General features: G+C 34.8%; 1 long non-coding RNA gene across 1 annotated transcript; it reads right to left on the minus strand.

The window, feature by feature from the left end:
* Positions 1-1,015: 1,015 nt before the first annotated feature.
* Positions 1,016-7,839, minus strand: LOC147843224 (uncharacterized). Its single transcript, XR_015496349.1, has 3 exons — positions 7,606-7,839; positions 3,824-5,000; positions 1,016-2,892 (listed from the first exon to the last, which is right to left on the minus strand). It is a non-coding gene; the product is annotated as an uncharacterized LOC147843224 (long non-coding RNA).
* Positions 7,840-8,497: the final 658 nt, after the last annotated feature.

Here is an 8,497-nt window from a genome sequence, read left to right on the forward strand (position 1 = left end):
GCTGAGATAAGCTCATTTTCAACGTCCAATTCAGAATGTAATAAAACCAGATCCAGCTATAAAATGCATCATTCTTTTTTGTTTTAGACAACATTTCCTGCACTGTTAAACATGTTAAAGCAAGTTGCAAGAGAAAACATATGTCCCTGACTGAGTTTGCATTACTGTGATTTGACCTCTCTGCTGGCTGAGATAAGCTCATTTTCAACGTCCAACTCAGAATGTAATAAAACCAGATCCAGCCATAAAATGCATCATTCTTTTTTGTTTTAGACAACATTTCATGCACTGTTAAACATGTTAAAGCAAGTTGCAAGTGAAAATATATGTCTCTGACTGAGTTTGCATTACTGTGATTTGACCTCTCTGCTGGCTGAGATAAGCTCATTTTCAACGTCCATATCAGAAAGTGATAAAAACAGATCCAGCCATAAAATGCATCATTCTTTTTTGTTTTAGACAACATTTCATGCACTGTTAAACATGTTAAAGCAAGTTGCAAGTGAAAATCTATGTCTCTGACTGAGTTTGCATTACTGTGATTTGACCTCTCTGCTGGCTGAGATAAGCTCATTTTCAACGTCCAATTCAGAATGTAATAAAACCAGATCCAGCTATAAAATGCATCATTCTTTTTTGTTTTAGACAACATTTCATGCACTGTTAAACATGTTAAAGCAAGTTGCAAGTGAAAATCTATGTCTCTGACTGAGTTTGCATTACTGTGATTTGACCTCTCTGCTGGCTGAGATAAGCTCATTTTCAACGTCCAATTCAGAAAGTGATAAAAATAGATCCAGACATAAAATGCATCATTCTTTTTTGTTTTAGACAACATTTCATGCACTGTTAAACATGTTAAAGCAAGTTGCAAGTGAAAATCTATGTCTCTGACTGAGTTTGCATTACTGTGATTTGACCTCTCTGCTGGCTGAGATAAGATCATTTTCAACGTCCAATTCAGAAAGTGATAAAAACAGATCCAGCCATAAAATGGATCATTCTTTTTTGTTTTAGACAACATTTCCTGCACTGTTAAACATGTTAAAGCAAGTTGCAAGTGAAAATCTATGTCTCTGACTGAGTTTGCATTACTGTGATTTGACCTCTCTGCTGGCTGAGATAAGCTCATTTTCAACGTCCAATTCAGAATGTAATAAAACCAGATCCAGCTATAAAATGCATCATTCTTTTTTGTTTTAGACAACATTTCATGCACTGTTAAACATGTTAAAGCAAGTTGCAAGTGAAAATCTATGTCTCTGACTGAGTTTGCATTACTGTGATTTGACCTCTCTGCTGGCTGAGATAAGCTCATTTTCAACGTCCAATTCAGAATGTAATAAAACCAGATCCAGCTATAAAATGCATCATTCTTTTTTGTTTTAGACAACATTTCCTGCACTGTTAAACATGTTAAAGCAAGTTGCAAGAGAAAACATATGTCCCTGACTGAGTTTGCATTACTGTGATTTGACCTCTCTGCTGGCTGAGATAAGCTCATTTTCAACGTCCAACTCAGAATGTAATAAAACCAGATCCAGCCATAAAATGCATCATTCTTTTTTGTTTTAGACAACATTTCATGCACTGTTAAACATGTTAAAGCAAGTTGCAAGTGAAAATATATGTCTCTGACTGAGTTTGCATTACTGTGATTTGACCTCTCTGCTGGCTGAGATAAGCTCATTTTCAACGTCCATATCAGAAAGTGATAAAAACAGATCCAGCCATAAAATGCATCATTCTTTTTTGTTTTAGACAACATTTCATGCACTGTTAAACATGTTAAAGCAAGTTGCAAGTGAAAATCTATGTCTCTGACTGAGTTTGCATTACTGTGATTTGACCTCTCTGCTGGCTGAGATAAGCTCATTTTCAACGTCCAATTCAGAATGTAATAAAACCAGATCCAGCTATAAAATGCATCATTCTTTTTTGTTTTAGACAACATTTCATGCACTGTTAAACATGTTAAAGCAAGTTGCAAGTGAAAATCTATGTCTCTGACTGAGTTTGCATTACTGTGATTTGACCTCTCTGCTGGCTGAGATAAGCTCATTTTCAACGTCCAATTTAGAAAGTAATAAAACCAGATCCAGACATAAAATGCATCATTCTTTTTTGTTTTAGACAACATTTCATGCACTGTTAAACATGTTAAAGCAAGTTGCAAGTAAAAATCTATGTCTCTGACTGAGTTTGCATTACTGTGATTTGACCTCTCTGCTGGCTGAGATAAGCTCATTTTCAACGTCCAATTTAGAATGTAATAAAACCAGATCCAGCTATAAAATGCATCATTCTTTTTTGTTTTAGACAACATTTAATGCACTGTTAAACATGTTAAAGCAAGTTGCAAGTGAAAATCTATGTCTCTGACTGAGTTTGCATTACTGTGATTTGACCTCTCTGCTGGCTGAGATAAGCTCATTTTCAACGTCCAATTCAGAATGTAATAAAACCAGATCCAGCTATAAAATGCATCATTCTTTTTTGTTTTAGACAACATTTAATGCACTGTTAAACATGTTAAAGCAAGTTGCAAGAGAAAATCTATGTCCCTGACTGAGTTTGCATTACTGTGATTTGACCTCTCTGCTGGCTGAGATAAGCTCATTTTCAACGTCCATTTCAGAAAATGATAAAAACAGATCCAGCCATAACATGGATCATTCTTTTTTGTTTTAGACAACATTTTATGCACTGTTAAACAGGTTAAAGCAAGTTGCAAGTGAAAATCTATGTCTCTGACTGAGTTTGCATTACTGTGATTTGACCTCTCTGCTGGCTGAGATAAGCTCATTTTCAACGTCCAATTCAGAATGTAATAAAACCAGATCCAGCTATAAAATGCATCATTCTTTTTTGTTTTAGACAACATTTCATGCACTGTTAAACATGTTAAAGCAAGTTGCAAGAGAAAATCTATGTCTCTGACTGAGTTTGCATTACTGTGATTTGACCTCTCTGCTGGCTGAGATAAGCTCATTTTCAACGTCCAATTTAGAATGTAATAAAACCAGATCCAGCTATAAAATGCATCATTCTTTTTTGTTTTAGACAACATTTCATGCACTGTTAAACATGTTAAAGCAAGTTGCAAGTGAAAATCTATGTCTCTGACTGAGTTTGCATTACTGTGATTTGACGTCTCTGCTGGCTGAGATAAGCTCATTTTCAACGTCCAATTTAGAATGTAATAAAACCAGACCCAGCTATAAAATGCATCATTCTTTTTTGTTTTAGACAACATTTCATGCACTGTTAAACATGTTAAAGCAAGTTGCAAGTGAAAATCTATGTCTCTGACTGAGTTTGCATTACTGTGATTTGACCTCTCTGCTGGCTGAGATAAGCTCATTTTCAACGTCCAATTCAGAATGTAATAAAACCAGATCCAGCCATAAAATGCATCATTCTTTTTTGTTTTAGACAACATTTCTTGCACTGTTAAACATGTTAAAGCAAGTTGCAAGTGAAAATCTATGTCTCTGACTGAGTTTGCATTACTGTGATTTGACCTCTCTGCTGGCTGAGATAAGCTCATTTTCAACGTCCAATTTAGAATGTAATAAAACCAGATCCATTTATAAAATGCATCATTCTTTTTTGTTTTAGACAACATTTCATGCACTGTTAAACATGTTAAAGCAAGTTGCAAGTGAAAATCTATGTCTCTGACTGAGTTTGCATTACTGTGATTTGACCTCTCTGCTGGCTGAGATAAGCTCATTTTCAACGTCCAATTTAGAATGTAATAAAACCAGATCCAGCTATAAAATGCATCATTCTTTTTTGTTTTAGACAACATTTCATGCACTGTTAAACATGTTAAAGCAAGTTGCAAGAGAAAATCTATGTCTCTGACTGAGTTTGCATTACTGTGATTTGACCTCTCTGCTGGCTGAGATAAGCTCATTTTCAACGTCCAATTTAGAATGTAATAAAACCAGATCCAGCTATAAAATGCATCATTCTTTTTTGTTTTAGACAACATTTCATGCACTGTTAAACATGTTAAAGCAAGTTGCAAGTGAAAATCTATGTCTCTGACTGAGTTTGCATTACTGTGATTTGACGTCTCTGCTGGCTGAGATAAGCTCATTTTCAACGTCCAATTTAGAATGTAATAAAACCAGACCCAGCTATAAAATGCATCATTCTTTTTTGTTTTAGACAACATTTCATGCACTGTTAAACATGTTAAAGCAAGTTGCAAGTGAAAATCTATGTCTCTGACTGAGTTTGCATTACTGTGATTTGACCTCTCTGCTGGCTGAGATAAGCTCATTTTCAACGTCCAATTCAGAATGTAATAAAACCAGATCCAGCCATAAAATGCATCATTCTTTTTTGTTTTAGACAACATTTCTTGCACTGTTAAACATGTTAAAGCAAGTTGCAAGTGAAAATCTATGTCTCTGACTGAGTTTGCATTACTGTGATTTGACCTCTCTGCTGGCTGAGATAAGCTCATTTTCAACGTCCAATTTAGAATGTAATAAAACCAGATCCATTTATAAAATGCATCATTCTTTTTTGTTTTAGACAACATTTCATGCACTGTTAAACATGTTAAAGCAAGTTGCAAGTGAAAATCTATGTCTCTGACTGAGTTTGCATTACTGTGATTTGACCTCTCTGCTGGCTGAGATAAGCTCATTTTCAACGTCCAATTTAGAATGTAATAAAACCAGATCCAGCTATAAAATGCATCATTCTTTTTTGTTTTAGACAACATTTCATGCACTGTTAAACATGTTAAAGCAAGTTGCAAGTGAAAATCTATGTCTCTGACTGAGTTTGCATTACTGTGATTTGACCTCTCTGCTGGCTGAGATAAGCTCATTTTCAACGTCCAATTTAGAATGTAATAAAACCAGATCCAGCTATAAAATGCATCATTCTTTTTTGTTTTAGACAACATTTCATGCACTGTTAAACATGTTAAAGCAAGTTGCAAGTGAAAATCTATGTCTCTGACTGAGTTTGCATTACTGTGATTTGACCTCTCTGCTGGCTGAGATAAGCTCATTTTCAACGTCCAATTCAGAATGTAATAAAACCAGATCCAGCCATAAAATGCATCATTCTTTTTTGTTTTAGACAACATTTCATGCACTGTTAAACATGTTAAAGCAAGTTGCAAGTGAAAATATATGTCTCTGACTGAGTTTGCATTACTGTGATTTGACCTCTCTGCTGGCTGAGATAAGCTCATTTTCAACAACCAATTCAGAAAGTGATAAAAACAGATCCAGCCATAAAATGCATCATTCTTTTTTGTTTTAGACAACATTTCATGCACTGTTAAACATGTTAAAGCAAGTTGCAAGTGAAATCTATGTCTCTGACTGAGTTTGCATTACTGTGATTTGACCTCTCTGCTGGCTGAGATAAGCTCATTTTCAACGTCCAATTCAGAATGTAATAAAACCAGATCCAGCTATAAAATGCATCATTCTTTTTTGTTTTAGACAACATTTCATGCACTGTTAAACATGTTAAAGCAAGTTGCAAGTGAAAATCTATGTCTCTGACTGAGTTTGCATTACTGTGATTTGACCTCTCTGCTGGCTGAGATAAGCTCATTTTCAACGTCCAATTCAGAAAGTGATAAAAATAGATCCAGACATAAAATGCATCATTCTTTTTTGTTTTAGACAACATTTCATGCACTGTTAAACATGTTAAAGCAAGTTGCAAGTGAAAATCTATGTCTCTGACTGAGTTTGCATTACTGTGATTTGACCTCTCTGCTGGCTGAGATAAGCTCATTTTCAACGTCCAATTCAGAAAGTGATAAAAACAGATCCAGCCATAAAATGCATCATTCTTTTTTGTTTTAGACAACATTTCATGCACTGTTAAACATGTTAAAGCAAGTTGCAAGTGAAAATATATGTCTCTGACTGAGTTTGCATTACTGTGATTTGACCTCTCTGCTGGCTGAGATAAGCTCATTTTCAATGTCCATATCAGAAAGTGATAAAAACAGATCCAGCCATAAAATGCATCATTCTTTTTTGTTTTAGACAACATTTCATGCACTGTTAAACATGTTAAAGCAAGTTGCAAGTGAAAATCTATGTCTCTGACTGAGTTTGCATTACTGTGATTTGACCTCTCTGCTGGCTGAGATAAGCTCATTTTCAACGTCCAATTTAGAAAGTAATAAAACCAGATCCAGACATAAAATGCATCATTCTTTTTTGTTTTAGACAACATTTCATGCACTGTTAAACATGTTAAAGCAAGTTGCAAGTGAAAATCTATGTCTCTGACTGAGTTTGCATTACTGTGATTTGACCTCTCTGCTGGCTGAGATAAGCTCATTTTCAACGTCCAATTTAGAATGTAATAAAACCAGATCCAGCTATAAAATGCATCATTCTTTTTTGTTTTAGACAACATTTAATGCACTGTTAAACATGTTAAAGCAAGTTGCAAGTGAAAATCTATGTCTCTGACTGAGTTTGCATTACTGTGATTTGACCTCTCTGCTGGCTGAGATAAGCTCATTTTCAACGTCCAATTCAGAATGTAATAAAACCAGATCCAGCTATAAAATGCATCATTCTTTTTTTGTTTTAGACAACATTTAATGCACTGTTAAACATGTTAAAGCAAGTTGCAAGAGAAAATCTATGTCTCTGACTGAGTTTGCATTACTGTGATTTGACCTCTCTGCTGGCTGAGATAAGCTCATTTTCAACGTCCAATTTAGAATGTAATAAAACCAGATCCAGACATAAAATGCATCATTCTTTTTTGTTTTAGACAACATTTCATGCACTGTTAAACATGTTAAAGCAAGTTGCAAGAGAAAATCTATGTCCCTGACTGAGTTTGCATTACTGTGATTTGACCTCTCTGCTGGCTGAGATAAGCTCATTTTCAACGTCCATTTCAGAAAATGATAAAAACAGATCCAGCCATAACAGGGATCATTCTTTTTTGTTTTAGACAACATTTCATGCACTGTTAAACATGTTAAAGCAAGTTGCAAGTGAAAATCTATGTCTCTGACTGAGTTTGCATTACTGTGATTTGACCTCTCTGCTGGCTGAGATAAGCTCATTTTCAATGTCCAATTCAGAATGTAATAAAACCAGATCCAGCTATAAAATGCATCATCCTTTTTTGTTTTAGACAACATTTCATGCACTGTTAAACATGTTAAAGCAAGTTGCAAGTAAAAATCTATGTCTCTGACTGAGTTTGCATTACTGTGATTTGACCTCTCTGCTGGCTGAGATAAGCTCATTTTCAACGTCCAATTTAGAATGTAATAAAACCAGATCCAGACATAAAATGCATCATTCTTTTTTGTTTTAGACAACATTTCATGCACTGTTAAACATGTTAAAGCAAGTTGCAAGTGAAAATATATGTCTCTGACTGAGTTTGCATTACTGTGATTTGACCTCTCTGCTGGCTGAGATAAGCTCATTTTCAACGTCCAATTCAGAGTGTAATGAAACCAGATCCAGCTATAAAATGCATCATTCTTTTTTGTTTTAGACAACATTTCATGCACTGTTAAACATGTTAAAGCAAGTTGCAAGAGAAAACATATGTCCCTGACTGAGTTTGCATTACTGTGATTTGACCTCTCTGCTGGCTGAGATAAGCTCATTTTCAACGTCCAATTCAGAATGTAATAAAACCAGATCCAGCTATAAAATGCATCATTCTTTTTTGTTTTAGACAACATTTCCTGCACTGTTAAACATGTTAAAGCAAGTTGCAAGAGAAAACATATGTCCCTGACTGAGTTTGCATTACTGTGATTTGACCTCTCTGCTGGCTGAGATAAGCTCATTTTCAACGTCCAACTCAGAATGTAATAAAACCAGATCCAGCCATAAAATGCATCATTCTTTTTTGTTTTAGACAACATTTCATGCACTGTTAAACATGTTAAAGCAAGTTGCAAGTGAAAATATATGTCTCTGACTGAGTTTGCATTACTGTGATTTGACCTCTCTGCTGGCTGAGATAAGCTCATTTTCAATGTCCATATCAGAAAGTGATAAAAACAGATCCAGCCATAAAATGCATCATTCTTTTTTGTTTTAGACAACATTTCATGCACTGTTAAAAATGTTAAAGCAAGTTGCAAGTGAAAATCTATGTCTCTGACTGAGTTTGCATTACTGTGATTTGACCTCTCTGCTGGCTGAGATAAGCTCATTTTCAACGTCCAATTTAGAAAGTAATAAAACCAGATCCAGACATAAAATGCATCATTCTTTTTTGTTTTAGACAACATTTCATGCACTGTTAAACATGTTAAAGCAAGTTGCAAGTGAAAATCTATGTCTCTGACTGAGTTTGCATTACTGTGATTTGACCTCTCTGCTGGCTGAGATAAGCTCATTTTCAACGTCCAATTTAGAATGTAATAAAACCAGATCCAGCTATAAAATGCATCATTCTTTTTTGTTTTAGACAACATTTAATGCACTGTTAAACATGTTAAAGCAAGTTG

The sequence above is a fragment of the Danio rerio genome, chromosome 7 (genome assembly GCF_052040795.2).
Source record: "Danio rerio strain M-AB ecotype USA chromosome 7, GRCz13ab, whole genome shotgun sequence".
NCBI lineage: Eukaryota > Metazoa > Chordata > Actinopteri > Cypriniformes > Danionidae > Danio > Danio rerio.